Here is a 20,030-nt window from a genome sequence, read left to right as displayed (position 1 = left end):
CCTAGGAATACCAGAAAGCACAAATACAGGCAAAATGGAGGTCTACTTAGAAAAACTACTGCTGGCAGTGGTGGGGGCGGAATCCCTCTCCCCCACTTCATAGTCGAACGAGCACACTGCTCATTAGGTCCGAGACCCCATCCTGGAAGCGCGCCATGTCCCATAATCGCACGTCTCCTCAATTACAGGGACCGAGATATCATCCTTCGTGTGGCAAGGGAGAAGAAACAACGGAACTTTGAGGGAGTGCCATTCACAATATATCCCGATTTCACAGCGTTAGGGCAAGAAGAGCGGCGTAAATTCCTACCCGTGAAGCAGAAGTTACAACAATAAATAGATCATGCTCTGATGTACCCAGCCCGCCTTCAGTTCACTTATCAAGGCAAACAAACTTTTTATACGAAACCCCAACAAGCCGAAGAGTTTCTGAAACACCTTAAACGACAGCAAGCGGCTTCACATACTCTAGACGACTTGCCAAGGCTAGGCTCACCAGACCCGGACTGACTGACCCCATGGGGTGGGGCCAAAAGTATTGCGTGGAGACCAGAGACACTTGACTGATGAGAAACAACAACTGTAAACATATTTGGAACTCGTTGCTGTGAGACAACTGAAAATTTCGACAAAACTAGCCATAGGACGGGTAACAAGGGACAATCACCACCAGGCACCCTCATACCCTGGAGGGTGTAGACGCGAACATCTCGATACCCCGTCGGAGTGAGGGTTACCTGTGTGCCACCTAGTTAAGTTCCCCTTACGGGAGATCCCCATTGCAGTTTACTATAAGTTGAATAACTTGATTAGTTGTGTACAACGTGTTATTGTGGTTGGAATTTACGGGTGAAGGGAGGGGCAGGAATCTCTGGCATGATTGGGATGCTTCAGTGGGTGGGGGAGGTTGGGGGGTTTGTTATTAAGACTGTGTGACGGGGTGGACGCGGGTCCACCTGGCTTACCTGTCTCACCTCTCTTTGAACAGCATACAGGGGCCTGGCGGGGAGCTGAGGAACAGGACGACTCAGACTCGGACGATACTGGTGGACCCTGTTACTTTAACTGGGCGGAGCTGGACAAAGACATCGTCACTGGACACGCCCCCTCGGCTCAGGTAAAGGACGCCCCGGAACACATTCAGGTGTGTTATGCACTCGGAGGAGGCGGAAGTGAGAGCGACGGAGAGAGAAGAGGAGAAGAGGACGAGCGGAGATTGAGGACGGCGACGGAGGAGAGGCGGGAGCGGAGGAAAGAAGAAGAGGCAGGAGGAGAGACGAGAGAACATCGGAGGCAGGAGGCAGGAGAGGAGACGAGAGACCATCGGAGGCAGGAGGCAGGAGAGGAGACGAGAGAACATCGGAGGCAGGAGGCAGGAGAGGAGACGAGAGAACATCGGAGGCAGGAGGACGAGTCGGGACTGGAGGAGAGAGGACGACGGGGAAAGCCAGGAGGCCATCAGGAAGGCTCTTCGCCCAGCCACACTTCATCGAGGGAAGTGTGGCTACCAGAGGTACGGTCACGGCTTGCGGGCTGGGCGGGTTTTAAGTGGGCGAAACCACCGTAGCCGTACCACACTCACATCCTATGCACTACCCCACCCTCACTACCCAGCACCCTAGAGCCGAGTTGTGCACATGTGAGTCCTCACTCCCTTTCCCTGTGTTAACGGTCCGACCAGGATCCTAAAGCACTGTTGTTGTTTTTCATTCCCCCCTGACGAGACGGCCCGACACCGTGGAGGAGAAGGACCGGACTCCCAGTCCCAGAAGACACCGGGACGAGAGGAAAACAGCGTCGGAGAAACGCCTTCAAAGACTGACGGAAGAGGCAGAGTCAGCACTTCCCTATTACCGGAAAACCATAAACCGCAAACGCACCTTTAAGTTAATAAAGCCAGCGTTACCCAGAATCCCGGTGTCTGTGAGTCTCCTTGAGGGGATATTACCCAGCGCAGCAGCCCCGTCCCCTCCCATACCTAAGGTCCAAGTCCCGGGCGACCCCGAAGTGCCACAGACTGTCACTCAAAAAATGTTTTACAAATGCTTTTCATCAGTCCTAACCCTCCCTCTACTAAATTTATACCACAAATTCAGTACCTCTGGTCAAGTTAATGGGACGCCTGCAGAAGCCATCATAGCAGTGATTGGGAAGAGGTGTGGCGCCGCGGCCAGGGCGACTGACGCTGGAATCTGGGGACCACGGTTCGATCCCCGGCTCCGGCGGCAGGTTAGCCCAGCACCATGTGACTCTGGGCAATAGCTCGCTTAATCTTCCCGACGGCCCCCAGCGCCTAGAGACCCTTACGGGTGATTGTGCGCTTTACAAATGTGGACTTTACTTTACTTTTACTTTACTTAGCAGTAATCCCCAAAGAAGGGAAAGACCCAACACTCCCAAAAAATTACAGACAAATATCCCTAATTAACCTAGATTGCAAAATATATGCTATGATCCTTGCTAAACTACTTCAACATTTTTTATCCAAACTCATCCACCCCTAACAAGTCGGATTCTTAAAGAACAGACTTTCTAGTGACAATACACGCCTCCTGTCTCATGTTTTGGAGAAGGCCAAACTTACTGACTCCCCAACAATTGCTATTACCTTAGACGCTGAAAAGGCCTTCGATAAAGTAGACTGGTCCTATTTGAAAGCGGCTTTAGACAAATTCAACTTAGGAGAGAACTTTACGCGTATGGTAATGGCACTTTATTACAATCCCTCAGCCAAAGTTAGAGCGGGTGGCTGCCTATCGTCCTCCTTCAAGCTGGAAAAGGGAACTAGACAAGGCTGCTCCCTTTCCCCTTCTCTATTTCTACTTGCAATCGAACCCTTCCTCTACCGTCTTACGAATAACAAACAGATCACAGGGATTTGTTTTGACGACTACACCGTCAAAATCACAGCCTACCCTGATGATGTGTTAGTGGTTTCTGAAAATGTGGAGTCTGCCATCCTGGCTCTAATGTCTTCAATAGGAGACTTTGCAAACGTTTCCGGGTATAAATTGAATAAGGACAACACCGAAGTAAAACTTCTGAACAACCATGGCAGTAAAGAAATTATCAGCGACTCAGGTCTTCTGTGGCAACCTAAATGCTTCAAGTACCTGGGCCTGGATTTCGAAAAAGACCTTATCACCATCTTAAAAAACAACAAAAACTCCCTCTATAAGAAAATCTCTACTCTGCTTGATGGCTGGTCCCCAAAATTATTGTCCTGGTGGGGTAGGGCTGAGATATTAAAAATGATGATCACCCCCCCTTGTCAACTACTTAGCCAGTATGCTTCCAATGGCGCTATCAAATGATTTCTTGAATAAAATCTATAAACTCTTTAACACTTTCCTATGGAAGGGCAAGAAACCCAGGATATCATTGAATAAACTCCAATTACCCAAAGATATAGGTGGACTGGGTCTCCTGAACTTTAGGAACTACCAAACAGCGTATCTTTGTAAACAAGGGTCCAACTGGCTAATCCCCCAAACAGACTATACCCCAGTCTGGTTGAACATAGAAAGGTCACTCATAGACAGCATGCCTCTAACCGCTCTTTTAACAGTGGACGGTTCCGCTTTTCCCCACTCAAAAGAGCCCTGTTGCGTATGGACAAGTTTTCCAAAAATAAAATCAGTAAGTCCAAACTGACCTCCTTATGACATAATCAGAGCCTAAAGATAGATGGGAGGACACTACATTGGGAACACTGGTCTAAAAATGGAATAAATCTGGTTAAAGATCTCTTCACAGGCACACTACCGTTGCCTTTTTCCGACCTTCAGAACCGTCACGAATTACACCGCTAGATTTTTACAAATTCCTAAAACTAAAATCTCTCCTCACGCTGCGCTCCATCAAACCCTGTGACCCCTCGATAGTCCCCAAGATGTCTCAGCTAGCAAAATCTGGTCACAGTGTCTCTCAGATATATAAAATTCTTTCTCCCAATCCCTGCCAAAAGCACAAGAAATGTGAAGCGAAATGGGAATCTGAACTTAACTTCAGTAACATACCATTTGAATGGGAGAAAATTCATTTGACACCATTCTCGAACAAAATATCACCATACTTTCACAAACCAAACTAATGTTAATAAATAGGACATATTGGACACCCGAGAACATTTTTATAGCCCCACATGCTGGAATTGTAAATCCCACGTTGGCAGCTTTGCCCACATGCTCTTTTATTGTCCCACTTTACAATCATTACAATCATATTGGGATATGATCTACAAATACATAAATAATACCTTTAACATCCTCCCTCCAAGGGACTTTTCCTATATTCTACTAGGAGTATTGGATCCTAGGATCAAAGACTTGCAGGATCGCTACTTATTAGACCTTATGCTCACTTTAGCATGTAAAGTTATCCTGAGTAAATGGAAAAACTCTGAAGAAGTATCTTTTAGAGTGTGGTAGGAATGGCTTTCCTCCCTAAGAGGAGCAGATAACAAACCCCTCCATACCTCACCCTGACATAAATCCCACAAGAAACTGTGGAAATCCCTTGACGCCCCCAATTCATCTTATGACCCCCCGTGAGCACCTTAATTTTTGCCTCAGACTGTAAAGCCTTATGTACAACTCTATTGTAATGTACCTTTGTCAAACCTTATGTAAAATATGTTTTTGTGTGGTCACCTGTATGCTATTGAGAGTAAGATCTGTTGTGAATGCCCTTCTTGGAACTTGAGCATTTATCGTTACAACTTTTATTATTATTATTTTATTTGTTATCATGGTCATTATTATTGTCATTATTGTTAACTTTATCACCATTGTAATAACTTTCTTATATGGTTATTTAGATGCCATCTTATTATTTACTGTATTGTTGTAATTATTTTCCCTGTCATTGGTTTCTTATTTGTTTGTTTGCTTGTTTTATATATTTCAATAAAAATGATTTGAATAAAAAAAATGACTGTCATTCAAAATAATATACAGCAAAACAGACAGAATTTTGAACATGTTCATGCTCTCACTGTGATATGCACCTACATGCAATATGACTGTCACGACACACATGGGAAGTACGGCTGAATCACAGATCAAACAACATCTGAGGACATTGTCATGGAATGTCCGTGGGCTGGGGGACCCAAGAAAGCGCAGACAGATCCTAGGATACCAGATAAATATAGCTATGCTACAGGAAACCCACATCAATCCACAACTGCACACCAAATTTGCTAGCAAATGGGCAGATCACAAGATATTTTCCTCATATTCCTCCTATGCGAGAGGTACTGTGATTCTAATTAAAAAGCGACGCCATTCACACCTGCTGGTGCGATTACAGATCCACAAGGGAGATACGTACTTATGTGGGGACAGTTGGGCTCAGAATCGGTCACACTAGTGTGTTGCTACGGCCCGAATGTTGACGCTCTCGACTTCTTTACCAACTTATGGGGGAAAATCGTGGACATAGGCTGCACCCATGTAATCTGGGGGGGCGGGGGCGATTTTAATGTACCCCTAATCCGGCATCAGACAGATCTAATACAGCACACTAAAGCTCAGGCAACTCTTCAGGGGATTTTAGAGGAAGAGAGCTTAGATGATACCTGGCGCCATATTCATCCCACTACTCGAGAAGGTACACACTATACGACGTGGACTGCAATTTAGGCTCAAATAGATTACTGCATAATTTCGAGGGGCCTAGGACCATCTATAAAAGACGTCACACATCTGGCTAGGACTTTCTCCGATCATTCACCTGTGAAGCTCACAATTACACCACCAGGTTATGATATGCCCAGATGTAGATGGAGGCTACAGCCAACAGCATTATTAGATGCTGTGTTTCATGGCGAGTTGGAAGAGGAAATCAAAGACTTCTTTCAGAGGAATAGGGGTTCTGTGGACACGGTGGAAATCATTTGGGAGACCTTCAAAGTTACGATTAGAGGGTTCTGCATCTCAAAAAGCTTTGTATTACTCAGAGATATACAGGGCACATTGAAGAAACTGGAGAAAGAACGTAGGACTCTAGAGACACGGATGGTTGGGGGGACAGACGTAAATGGAATTTCGTGAGAAACTATCGGAGTATGTAGACACTGCGGCACGGGAGTCAAGGTTTCGGGGGAAATACTGAGTTGCCCGGAAATATGGGGAGGGCAGGCCTGAACTCAGAATGATAACATACATCTTTTAGTGAAGTTGATTTTAACATTCTGTGTTTGAAAATTCCACTTTTAGAAAGCAGGTATTTCTTGCCTAACCATCCAGCCTGCCTCTGCTAGGTTTGTGTATTCCATGTCTGGTTTGTGAGTGACAGGGGTTGGGGTGGCTCCAAGACACAGGGTGAGTCAGCACTAGGCTGAATAGACCTATCTGCATTCGGAGTGGTGGGAGGAGTAGCACTTGGGCCTGAATAGGGCTTTGCCTGCCTTCCACAATGCTGGCTCCACCTCCTGTGGTGTGTCTGAAGACCCTGGCCCACACTGACAAAGGAAGAAGTTGTGCACTGGCAGAATGCACCCAGAACTGGATTGGACTAGGTACAGACACTCTCTGTCTTCAGAGACAAAGGATTTGTGTGTATAAAAAAGGAGAACCAGACCCCAGAAATTTAGATCACTTCTGGGAATCAAGACGAACCTTTGCTGAGGAGCAGAACCAGGAAACTGAAGGAGACTACCCCTGTGCTGCGTGCTGTTTGGGGGTTAGCCTGCAGTGGTTGCTTCATTGCCAAAGAAAGGAGAAAATAGACTGAGTGTGCTTTCATCATCTTGAAGAAGAATCTCCAAGAGCTTGAACTGTGCTTTCCTCCTGCCTCACGTCTCAGGGATACAAGACTTCACCACCAGCTCCTCCCTGAATTCCCTTGCTGGGAATTGAAGTGCCTGCTGTTGCTCTGGGCCTTCTAAGAGACTGCGTGTCACTGGGAGCTAGAAGTGAGACTCAATGAAGAAGAAGCGTGTCGCCGTCGCAGCAGTTGACGTTGCATCACTGAGGAAGCGTGCTGCCGCCATCACATCACATAGTTCAAAATTCAACAGGGTCAATTGTGGAGCTTTCGACTTTTGGTATAAACCTCTTACCTATCAAGGAGTAATCCACACATGTATACAAGCAATAGAATGTGGAGCAGAATGCAAAGACTTCATGAAACACTCTCCAGGCTTCAGCTAGCCCCACCTTTTCGAGCCAATCCGTAAAGTCCTGGAATGCCTTGCCCCAACGATTAAGTCTTTGATGTGACCTGTTAGTGGAGCCATCCATGACAATATTGAAGTAATCTCCCCCTACATATATGTACAATTCTCCGAGGTAGCCTATTTCATGTACATCTCCTGATTGGTAATGGGGGGCACAAAGTGACACATAGCTGTAGGGGGTAATGCCCATTCATACCACTAAGTCAAGAGACCTTCCTTTTTTGTCTTGCCCCACCCCAGTTTTGTACCCCCGAGGGTTGTAGCTTCACAGGATAGCACACCCACCCCTTCAATGAGAAATGTTGCCTTGGGAATGTCATAGATTTCAGCACAGAATAATCACTTTTGAGCAGATAGACTCTTGTTGGAGGCAGATATTCCAACCTATCTCACACAACAGGTCAAGTACCTCTAATTTCTTGCCTATTCATGCATTCTCTTAACATTAAGACTTCCTTTTAGCATGTTGCTTAATGGTGGGGAGCCTTTGCATGTGTACCCTAATACCCCCTTGCTCCTTGCTGTGTAATGACCCTAGTGTCAAGGCTGCATCCTGCAACCCATGGCCCTCCGAGCCCTACTCTCTCTCTCTCAACCCTGAAACCCGAACTTGAAACAAAAAGAATGTTCCTCTGCATGGTAATGGACATGCCCGAGTGCCCTAACTACTACTGATGTCTGGATCCCTAATGCAGATTTTTGTTGTTATAGGCAAACATGGATCATGTGTGTGTGCCATGACATAGGCCTGCTCAACGGCTTGTTGGACGAGATAGGTACCAAAAGTGCTACCCTCAAAGTGGTGGAAGCCTCCTGCCTTAACAAGGAGTTAAGCACCATGCGTGAACTGGTGGCAGCATACTGTGTAGTGATGAGTAGGGGTCCTTTTTAACCAGTCACTAGAGCAAGTCCTACAGGCTCACTCATTTGAAAATTTCTACTGCTGTGTGCTTAACTCGCCAATGGCCTACACCGGCTTGGTCTGAAGTGCTGTACAGCACAGGAGTGGTGTATCTGCACTGTGTGCATGTGTGCCCAGTGAAGGGGACAATACAGGGATACTGCAGTACTGTGCAGTGTGTGCATGTTGAATGCATGTGCTGGTGGTTTAGATACCTATGAGTAGTGCAGTACATAGGTGATGTAGTGCGTGCAGAATAATTGTGTGTGCTATGCCAATGTGAACCTGTGAGTGGTACAATACATGAAGGGTGCGGTCCGTGCATGTTAAATGCATGCGCTGGGTGTATGTGTACTTATGAGGGGTGCAGTACATAGAGGGAGGGCCCAGTGTTCAATTTTGGGAGACCTAGGCCTGCATGGTGAACCATGAGGAGGTAGAACAACTGCTTTGTGCATTTATGCATTCATGTAAGCTGGACGGGGCACACACACACTGGAGAGGGAGAGCAGGGCTTCCTCTGCACACTTCACAGAGTGCTTTTTGAATCAGTGAGAGGTAACAAAGAAGGGGCCTAGGCAGGGCTCATAAGAGAATCATAAAGAGTAGGAAAGGGGCCCTTGACTTACCTTCACAAGCCATCACTGTGGCTAACATCCAGGTTTGAACTCTGTTCACTTTAATGGACAGTGTTGTGGAGCTATCCGCTTTGGATTCACTCCTGCTGTGACCAACCGCTTTCAAGAGGACAGAGGAGAAGGCACATCAACAGAAGCAAACCCCCAACATAAACTTCAAAGACCCAGTCTCTAAATCGCATTTGGTGTCTGAAAATGGACTATATCAAAGGAAGGTTGAGACCTGAAAAAGTAGACATATGCAAAGCAGCCAGACAGGCTGCGTGAGGAGGGGAAGCTCTGCAAGACTTCTGCCTGTGTCCTGGACTGGGGGAAAAGCCTACTAGTCTCCCTGCTGAGTTAGGGGACATCACCCAGGAAATCCAAGACCACTTGCCCTGGAACCCTGGAACTCCGCTGACTGCCTGCTTACCAAGACCAGTGTGCCCTGAGAGGAAGAGGAGAATGTTGGAGGAGCGAGGTCAATTAGGGAATCCTGTTGAGTGGATTCCCATTGCGAGGTGTGAGGAAACAGCTGTTGCACCAGCTGTGGTTGTTGCTGGTGTGCAGGACAAAATCGGTGACCCCCTTATGCCAGGAGAGGGCTGCGTGAAGTAAGCCGTTGTGAACTATGGGCCAAAAAGGCCGGAGCCCAAATGCAGCTAAGGATTGGCAACCCTCTATGCCAGGAGTGCCTGCCTTGAGGACACCTGTTGTGCTGAGCGATTCTGTACCCATGTACAGTAGGGACATAGTGATCCCGTATGTCAGAGGGGGATCACCGGACATAGCCAGACGTATGTGCTGTCCCAAATCATTTTTCAGAGAAGGGAGGTCGCTGTGGGAACACCTCACTTATAAATCCCCGGACAAGGAATCATCATCAGGAACTTCTTGTTAACTTCCCCTCATCTTAGGAGATACCAAAAAGGCTCACCTGCAATGAAGAGCTGCGATGAACATCCGGTAGCCACAGAAGCACGACACTGTGTGAAGGAGAGGGCAGCCCACCTGAGCTGCGTGCAGTGAGCACATCCAGACCAGGCGCTGCCATTTTAATGTTCGCAGAGAGGGCATGCTCAGGAACTCCAGACCCTCTTAGTCTGACGATGCAGGTAAGACTGAATTCGGGCAAGTCACCCCAGGAAAACTTTCTGGCTAAAAACGTGCAACAGCACTGGAACTCTTTTGACAGAAGATAGGGCTGCTGTAACCTTTAAAGCTGCTGTTTGGAAACAGCAACTCTGAAGGTGGCAGTGGCCCTGTCTTCTGCCACCTTCAGAGTTTCTGTTTCCAATTGCTATGTGTTCATGGCAGGTTGATTGACCCTTCTTTTTGGGTCTGGTTTCTAAGTTGCTGGAGGCTCTCAGGTTTTGTGCTCCAGCAACTGCGAGGGCCTTCCCCTACAACCTCCAAGGGGGAACTGCTTGTTTAGAGCAGTCAGAGATGGACCATTGTAGTGGTCCTGCAGGGTCACAGCACCTAGCACCTCTATACCCTCTGCAACTCACTGTTCTCTCAGGTGTTATGTCATAATCCAAGGCCAATAAATCCAGCCCACAGTGACCTTCATTGCGGTTCACCAGATGGCAAACCTATACTCCTCCTGCTATCACATCACATCTAGCTTTAGGCCTCCCTCAGCATCTTGGGCTCTGCAGGGTGCATTTGCAGGGGTCTTCTCTTTTTGGGCCCTTCATGCGCATCTTAAGGCCCAATGTCACCCTGTTTTCCAGGACCCTGAGTTCAGCAGCAGAAGAAGCATAGTTTGGGTCCAGCCTGCGTCAGTCGCACTACCTGGTATCCAGCGCCACCGTGGGCCTCCACCTAGAGGGCCACTAGGTAACCTGATTTCAGGGCCCTGCAACTTGCTGCCATATATCATCTGCCTGCAATCCCTCAACAGCAATCTGGATGGCTCACCACTGACCACCACAGACCTTGCCTACACTTTGAGGGCTCCAGACAGTCATGGGCGTTCATTGGATGCTGACAATCTCAGGGGGAAAGGGAAGGTCTGGAGGCGCACATCCACTCCACTGCCCCAGTTAGACCATGCCCCCCATGTACGCTATTTTTGAAGACTTGCCTTGCACTGCGAAACTTAAAACTTCAAGCCATTACTTTAAATTCAAATGCTTAGTGAAACAGCTCCCTCATGGTCATGTACAAAAATGTGCGTGCTTCGGTTGATCATGATAATGCTGTATGACTCATAACTAAGTTCCAAAGACTCACATATACTAACATGAAATAGGGATACAATACTAGGGCACGAGCATGGAGGCACTGATACTGGGTCGCCTGCACTATATCACCAACTCTGACATGTGGAACTTTCCAGTGGGGGGCATCCATACTTGTACATGAATACCAATAGGGGGGCCATGACATAACTACTGACACAGATATATTGACACATACACAGTGACACTGATATTAACAAAGACATTTGGAAGTCCATCACTGAAGTTGGGACACACCCACCGATACTATGAGACACCGACACAATGGTGAAACTAGAAGAATGACAAAGAAATTGAGATGGGGCTGTTGACATGGGTACACCGAAACGAGGACAGTGAACTGGCAAGGGGATGCTTGTGGACATGGTTACACCAATATGGGAACATTGGCATTTGGACACTGATGAGGACAGAGAGACAGGCATTGTGGCTCACTTTGAGATTATGAGACTGACACATGGGGAAACTGACATGGGCAATGATAATGAGACAAGAAGACAAAGGGATACCCAGTGCATGGACACAAAGACTGGGCCACAAAGACAGACTGGGAGACCATGAACACTCAGAACATGTTCATAAAAACAATTAAGTCTACAGTCCAAACTAAAAAGTAATATTCTTTAACAGCGATCACCACCAAGAAGCCATAACACTAGCAAATGCTTCTACTCCGCTAAATGTTCAGCTTTTATTACTGTGATAACGCAGCCTGTCAGCTTCCCACACAATGGCTTCCCATCCCTATCCAAATTAACCATAACCCACATGCCTCCACCAGCTGAGTTAACAGAATACTCCCTTTTGGCTTACGTTATTGGAATACAATGGTCCAAGACCTCTATAGTTTATAAACTGAATTCATCAGTAAGTGTTCATTAACTCAACAAATTTAGGAGCATGTATACATTGATCAGCTCTGTCCAAAAATGCATATGTTTACAATACAATGGTCTGGGCATACAAATAATAAACAACAGTATCAATAAAGAGCAATATTTTTAATTAATTGCTCCTCAGTCAAACAAATTAACAAAAATTCATGGTTGCAAAACATTACAGTCCATAATGGTTGCCCCCAAAGGAGCTTGCAAAATAGCAAAAGAGTGCCAGAAAAGATGTGGGTAGTGATTAGAGAGAAAAAAGAAAAATCAAATAGGTAGTGACACAAGATATTCAAGTTAATTGGCAAAACAGTGACGGATCATCATTAACCCCTCCTGCACAACCTGACCTCCAAATTATTTAAAGGAAATATTCTCATACATTGTAAATGAATATATCATAAATTTCGCACATCAATGTAGAGAATATTAATCGGGTCCAGGTTATATATAAACTGCGTCAACGTTTCGACTCGTCTTAGGGCCATACGGTCATTCTATGCCTGGGCCATGCGAGTCTTCATCAGGACAATAAAAAGGTGTGGGGCAACCAAGGGATTTATAGATGTCCCCTGAGTGGTGTAAGGTGGTAAAAATTCCCACGCAACAAGATGATGGCTCTATATCCTTATGAACTCCAGATCGAGTCCAAGTTTCATTGGATGGTGGTAGGTGGATGTTGCCCTGTAATTGGGTTCTGTAACTTTAAAAATATCCTCCTCAACCGATAGTAATTTATGGGCCCATACTGGTTTGAAAGTACAAGCTCTAATTCTCCCGCGTCGTATTCAGTTGACGTAAACTTTTGTTTCACGGAGAATTCACGGAGGCAGCAGTGGATTACCAGCCATCCGAGGCTGAATGAGACGCCATTCCGTTTACCGAAATCGAAAAGAGTCCTTTTTCGACACTTGTAAACAACAAGCATTTGCAATCCAATAAGTCTTGCATTTTAGAAACTTTGACCTATTAGTTTTGTAAATGGTAATGCCTTTTATTATTGCAGTTTTGCCATTCAAAATTTCGCAATTGCGAGATCTATTGCATTACAAATGCTTCTTAAAAGATATTGTGGAGCACACCCCTGTCCAACCCCGAGACCATCAGCTGGAGATCTGGAGGAAAAGTGCGGGGTTAATGGACAAAAAGAGAACGGGAATTAAGGAAAAAAAAAAGAGAGTACCTTAATAGGGTTGGAAAATTGTGTACTGGGAATGGGAGTAAAGAGAAAACATATAAGGGCAGTGCTTTAAATGGGCTGGTACTCACTGGTACTGAGTACCGACACTTAAATTTATCACTCTGAGTACCGGCACTTTTCTACTGCCGAGGAGAGTACCAGTAACTCATGATAAGGTAGGCTCATTGGCTGAGAGAGCCGGTGAGCAGGAGTGACAACCCTGCTTGCTGTTTCTGATCCCCGGGTCACGTCAGGTACCACATGGACCCACTGTTGCCGAGGAGCCATGTCCGGTTGGCGCCCATGCTGTGGCAGGATGTTGCATTTCCTGCCTGCCAGCTGGGCCCCAGAAATTCCCCTGCTGCATGGAGTTAAAGGAGGAAGCCGGTGTTCGAGAATCGATCACCTGCTCAACCCCTCCTGACCTCGACATGATATGTTATTGCTGTGCCCAGCCCAGCAGAGCCCAACTTCTGCCCCAGACTCACCACGCCACCGAGAGTCTCATAGTGGGAGCAGATAGCACAGGCTGAGACACTGCAGCAGGGCTCGCTGTCTGACTCTCTGAAGAAGAAGAGACAGGCTAGAGACTCACGTGTTGCCAGGCCAGCAACTCCTCTCAGTGGATCGTTCTGACAGCTGTAAAGAGATTCAGGTAAGTCAGATATTAATTTAATAATCTCCTGCTGCTACCCGAAGAAGTTCCGTAAGGTGTGGGGCAAATGAAGAAAGTATCATGGGATGGATACTGGGCTACGAGGTCTTTTTATTACACAAGGACCCAAGTATATGGCTACACCAACCTGGGTGCCATCGGAGACCGGCTACAAAGGACTACTGTATAATTTCACAGTGAACATTGGTCTATGTTGAAGTGGAACGAGTTGGAGATGTGTGGGGGGAGGGCAGAATGTGGGAGGGGAGAAGAGGTGCGATGATGATGACATGCTGTACTGTTGAGTTCAATTAAAATACTAATAAAAATGTTTTTTGTTTTTTGTAAATAATCTCCTGCTGCTGACATTTAAAACTTTTGTTACGAAAATGATTAGCGGGCTCCAGCACAGCATAGGGCCTTGAAAAAGGGCACACTAGAGTTATCTGTCTTTGCTGAAAACACGCTACGTTTTGTCTAAACTAGCAGTTTTGCTGATTTATTAGTAGCGCAAAGTGCTTGACATCCCTACTCGACAGTGACACTACGAAGCAGCACCCTTTATTTTCTCAGCACAGTTAGACTTGCTAAGTCAGAGATAAGTCATGTGATTATTGTTCCCGCTGGAGAGAGGTCAACATTTTCTCTACTGGCAGCTTTCACTCTCAGCATTAAGTAGCGTGGAGGGTTAATACGCCTCCTTCAAAAAAGCATATTGCATTGTACTGTATTGTATGTGGATAGCTCAGTGAGTTGCTGTTTTTGTCACAGAGAGATCCCTTTGTTGCATGTGGTTTGGCCGCACCTGAAGCAGAGGTTGGGGTGGAGGGTGCTGATTTTAATGAAATAATAGCTTCAAAAGCACCTGCTGCCAGGTTTGACTTCCTTGTTGCTCAGATGAGTGTTATTTCTGATATTTGTCTATTTCCATTGACTTCGTACCATGATTTTGGTCGAAAGAAAGTGCCACTCTAAGTGTTACACATATAGTTGTAGCCTGTTTTTTGTAAGAAAAAAGCGAGAGAGAGAGAGAGAGAATCAAGACACTCTCAGGAGGTATTTTATAGAAAATGGGTGGCACTTTAAGTGTACTTGTCTGCTTGGCGGCAAAGGTTCCTAAATAACGTAGTAGGGTGGGTTGGTGGGTGAGAGTGAGTGGATGGATGAGGGAGCAAGGGTGGATGTATAGATTTATAAATGGATAGATTGATGAGTGAATGGATGGATGGATGAAAGAGGGTGAATGATTGGATAGGAGGGCGGATGATGGGTGGATAAGTGAAAGATTGGATGGATGAATGAACGGAAGGAAGGGTGGATGATGGATGAGTGAAAGGAGGGATTGAGTGAAAGGGTGGATTGAGTGAAAGGGTGGATGGAATGGAAGGGTGGATGGTATAAAGGAGTGAAAGGGTTGATGGATAGATGAGCGACAGGCCTGATGGAAGAGTGACAGGGTGGATGATGAGTGAAAGGATGAATGGATATGTTTATGGATGGATGGATAGGTTTGGACATGAAGGGTGGACAGACGGAATGGTGAAAACTTGAATGATGGATAAAAAAATGAACAGACAACAGAATGTAAAGGGTAAATGATGGACATCAGCGGGTAAATGGTGTCCATCAGCAGGTAAATGGTAGGATAAAAGGATGAATGGATAGATCAATGGAAGAGACAAGAGATATCTTCTTGGGAGGGTCATGATGATTTGCTTCATTTGCTTAGTGCCATAAGAGCTTTGGTTCGAAGTGGGGGTATTTTCAGTTTCTTCCTACTCACGTGCTCAAAATTATATAGTATTGTGCCAAACAACAGCAATTAACAGTATGGCCCCCGGTCTCAGTTCAGCGACTCCATCGCCGACCTCGCCAGCACCCACGCACTCGCCTCCACGGACTACATCCTCCTCGGGGACCTGAACTTTCACCTCGACAACAACAACGACGCCAACTCCGCCACCCTGATCGACAACCTCGCCAACCCTGGCCTCAGACAACTCGTCACCGCACCCACCCACGCCGCCGGCCACACGCTGGACCCCGTCTTCTCCACAGGCACCCACGTTGCCTTCGACCACACCACCGAACTCCACTGGACCGACCACCGCTGCATCCATTTCACCTTCAAGAAACCAACCACGCACCACCGCACCCAACAGCTGCCTCGCCGCTGCTGGAGCAAAGTCACCGAAGACCAGCTGATCACCACCCTCGCCCAGAACCCACCCGCCGACCCCACCAACCCAGACGCCGCAGCCTGCAACCTCAGACAGTGGATCGACGACTGCGCCAACACCCTCGCCCCACTCAAGAAACCCTCTAACAGCCACGCCAGCAAGAGAGCCACCTGGTTCACCGACAAGCTCCAGACCTCCAAACGCGCATGCCGGAAACTGGAGAAGATATGGCTCCACGAACGCACACCGGACAACCACGCAGCCCACAAGGACGCCACCCGCAGACATCACCACCTCATCAAATTAGCCAAGAGATCCTCCTTCAAAGACCGCTTGGATAACAACGCACACGACAGCAAGAAGCTCTTCAGCATCGTAAAGGAACTCTCCAACCCCAGCACAAACGACATCCCGCCCTCACAAGAACTGTGTGACTCACTAGCCATCTTCTTCCACCGCAAGATCGCCGACATCCACTACAGCTTCAACACCACGACTACCCAGACTACGCCAGACTCCACCTCCCCTGTGAACACTACCAGCGCCAACCGCCTGACCTCCTGGTCCAACGTCAACGACGACGAGACACGCAAGGTCATGAACTCCATCCACTCAGGATCTCCGTCAGACCCGTGCCCACACCACGTATTCAACAAAGCAGATGCAGCAATTGCACCCCAACTACGGAAGGTCATCAACATCTCCTTCGAAACAGCAACATTCCCAGAAAGCTGGAAGCACGCCGAAATCAACGCCCTCCTCAAGAAGCCCAAGGCGGACCCCAAGGACCTCAAGAACTTCCGGCCCATCTCCCTGCTCCCGTTCCCGGAAAAGGTCATCGAGAAAATCCTCAACATGCAATTGGCCCGCCACCTGGAAGACAACAACATCTTGGACCCTTCCCAGTCCGGATTCAGACGAAACCACAGCACCAAGACAGCCCTCATAGCCGCCACAAACGACATCAGGCGCCAACTAGACAACGGCGAAACATCAGCCCTCATCCTCCTGGACCTGTCAGCTGCCTACGACACGGTCTGCCATCGCACTCTAAAGACACGCCTCCTAGAAGCCGGAATCCAAGAGACGGCCCTTGACTGGACCACGTCCTTCCTCTCCGGCAGAACCCAGAGCGTCCGCCTCCCACCCTTCCGATCCGAAGCCACCATCATCATCTACGGCGTCCCCCAGGGCTCATCTCTCAGCCCGACGCTGTTCAACGTCTACATGGCCCCCTCACAGAAGTGGCCCGCCATCACAAGCTCATCTCCTATGCCGACGACACCCAGCTCATCCTCTCTCTCACCAAGGACCCACACACCGCCAAAACCAACCTCCACGAGGGAATGAAGGCCGTCACCGACTGGATGAGGAGCAGCCGTCTGAAGCTCAACTCGGACAAGACGGAGGTCCTCATCCTCGGACCCACCCCCTCAGCCTGGGATGACTCCTGGTGGCCGACCACACTGGGAACAGCACCAACACCCACTGACCATGCACGCAACCTAGGATTCATCCTCGACTCCTCCCTCTCCATGTCTAAGCAGGTCAACGCCGTCTCCTCCTCCTGCTATAACAACCTCCGCAGGATCTACAAGTCGATCTCGACCGAAAGAAGAAGAACGGTGACACAGGCCCTCGTCAGCACAAGACTGGACTACGGCAACGCACTTTATGCAGGAATCCCAGCCAAACACCTACGACGACTACAAAGCATCCAAAACGCCTCCGCCCGACTGATCGTCAACGTCCCCTGCCGCAGCCACATCACCCCCCACCTGAGAGACCTACACTGGCTCCCCGTCGACAAGAGGATCACCTTCAAGCTCCTCACCCACGCACACATCGCACACACATGGTTAGAGCGGCAGACCCTGATGCAGAGGTCTAGCCCGGGACCAGGGTTCAATTCCCCGCCTCGGCGGGTCTTAGGTTAAAAAATTCCACGGGCCTGATAATTCTCGCCTCTGTGCCTATTCCAATCATGGAGTCCCACTCTGCAACTCTGGGCAATAGCTTGCTTAATCTCCACAACGGCCCCCACAACGCTAAGGATGCCTGGCCTCCACCTTGGGAGTGCCCAGGAGTGGACACCTCACAGGGAAAGCCAGAATGGGTTCCACAGCGGTATTCGTACAAGCGCCTTGAGACCCTTACGGGTGAGTAGTGCGCTATACAAGTATCAATTTACATTTACATTTACAAAGCACTCCACAACGCCGGACCAGCCTACCTAAACAGCAAACTCAGCTTCTACACCCCCACCCGCCAGCTCCGCTCCGCCAGCCACACCCTCGCCGCTGTCCCCTGCATCCAACGAACGACCTCCGGCAGCAGATCCTTTTCCTACCTCGCCGCCAAGACCTGGAACACCCTCCCTACCCACATACGGCAGACCCAAGACCTACTCGCCTTCAGAAGACTCCCCAAGACCTGGCACTTCGAGCAGTAGCAGCAGCACCCCCCCCCCCCCCCCCAACACCCCCCCCAATAGCACTTTGAGACCCTCACGGGTATGTAGTGCGCTTTACAAATCCCTTGATTGATTCATTGATTAGGGAAAGTGCCAGCCTCAAAAAAGCCCTTTATGATGCAGGGGCTGTTTGTCACACAAAGAAGTCAGGGCAAACTGAGAGAGGGAAATAAGACTACATGTAGTTTGGGATAAAGATTGATAAAGGGCCAAAAGAAGGTCAAGCATGGAGAACAACGTTCTCTCTTTAATGCAACTCCGAGGGTACAATACTGATTAGTGTCCTTAGTAGCTCTTTCCACGTTCTAAAACGGTCATTACGTCAACGTATATTCAAACATTAATTACTGATGCTGTGTAAATTAAAATCCAGGGTAACCCAAGTAGATGTATACAACGTACTCTGATTGAAGAAGGTGCAACTATTGCAAAAAAAAGGAAATGTTAACATATTATTATATTTCTCTTTCATTTTGTGCAAAGAGTTAACCTGCTTTGTTTATATAAATACATTTATCATGTATTTTGGTGTGAGCTGCAACTATTAAAAAAGTCGTTAAGTGTCATGTCTTGCCCCTAGCCCCGCCCACTCACTACACCGGTAGCTCATTTTAATGAGTAACTGCACTTATTTTTTTCCCATTTAAGGCACTGTATACGGGCATGTAAAAAAAACAGTAAATAAAATTGAATGGAAAAACAAAAACATTAGATTCTAAAGAGAGATAACGTAACCTTAAATGGAAATAGTAGGAGAGAAAAGGGATAATTTCTACTACTCACAAAAGAGACCTCAGTGAATCAATCATTCTCGATAAACTGTTACTTGAATGATCACACATATTATACCAAGAATAGCACCCATTATAAACTCCAAACAAAAGAACGACAAACATAACAACCAAAGGAAAAATTAGTATACCTGGTCCATTGGGGCACAAACGCACGCACGACCGCCCGCCAAAGTGCGCACTTTCACTACAGAATTACCACTTCATAGAAAAGCCTACAACACTGGTCAGTGCTGTGCACCGGAATAATCAGATACCCGATACTGGAGTCTGAGCCCGTCCTGCAGGAGCAACAATCACTGGTAAACTCCGCCCCTCCCGAATCATGCACCTCAACCTGCACATCCATGTGCCAATCCCGCCCCGAGTCCGTTTCATCATGGCATTACAAAGCTAAAACATGTAAAGAAAAAAATCACTTACATGGCGAGGTCCCGTCCGTTTCTCTTATAGAAATCAAGGACTTGTACCCTTACTGCTTTGCTTTTCTCTTACATAACTGTTTTTTTTCTCTCTTCCTTGCAGGACCTCCTCTTCTAGTAAGCGTGTCCTTCTCCCTCAAAGTGACCACATTCCAACAATTTATACAGACTCTAGATAAATTCAGTCCAGCATCAATAATCTGTTATTAATCTTTTCAAAGCAGGACGATATTTCTCAGCAAATTCAGTACTTCCGGGTCGCATGGAAACCAATCCCATGGCTGCGCATATTCCGAGGGTCGTCCTGTATCTGGAGGCACTGGTAATGTGTAAGTAGAATAGGGATTGGAGCATTTCCGTTACCTCGTATAATCCTAACAAGCTTCGTAGAACTTCGAGGTGCCCATTGGCTGTGGAGTCCTCGTCGGTATGTAAACACTGACCTAGACAGTCTGCGTGTGCCCGAATTTGACACCGTTCAGAGCGGGCATAACGGAC

At 47.5% G+C, this 20,030-nt stretch overlaps 1 protein-coding gene across 2 annotated transcripts in view; it reads right to left on the bottom strand.

Moving 5' to 3' along the window:
* Nucleotides 1–19,772, bottom strand: part of RIPOR1 (RHO family interacting cell polarization regulator 1) — a 1,634,668-nt gene extending 1,614,896 nt beyond the window's left edge. Inside the window, exon 1 of one of the 2 annotated variants that reach the window (XM_078671049.1) lies at nucleotides 19,534–19,772. The gene's annotated coding sequence lies outside the window, so the exon portion shown is untranslated. Of the gene's footprint in view, nucleotides 1–19,241; nucleotides 19,371–19,533 lie in introns of those variants that run through there. The other variant, XM_078671050.1, reaches the window with a different exon arrangement.
* Nucleotides 19,773–20,030: the final 258 nt, after the last annotated feature.

The sequence above is a fragment of the Lissotriton helveticus genome, chromosome 12 (genome assembly GCF_964261635.1).
Source record: "Lissotriton helveticus chromosome 12, aLisHel1.1, whole genome shotgun sequence".
Lineage (NCBI taxonomy): Eukaryota > Metazoa > Chordata > Amphibia > Caudata > Salamandridae > Lissotriton > Lissotriton helveticus.
This window is presented reverse-complemented; position numbering and strand designations above follow the sequence as displayed.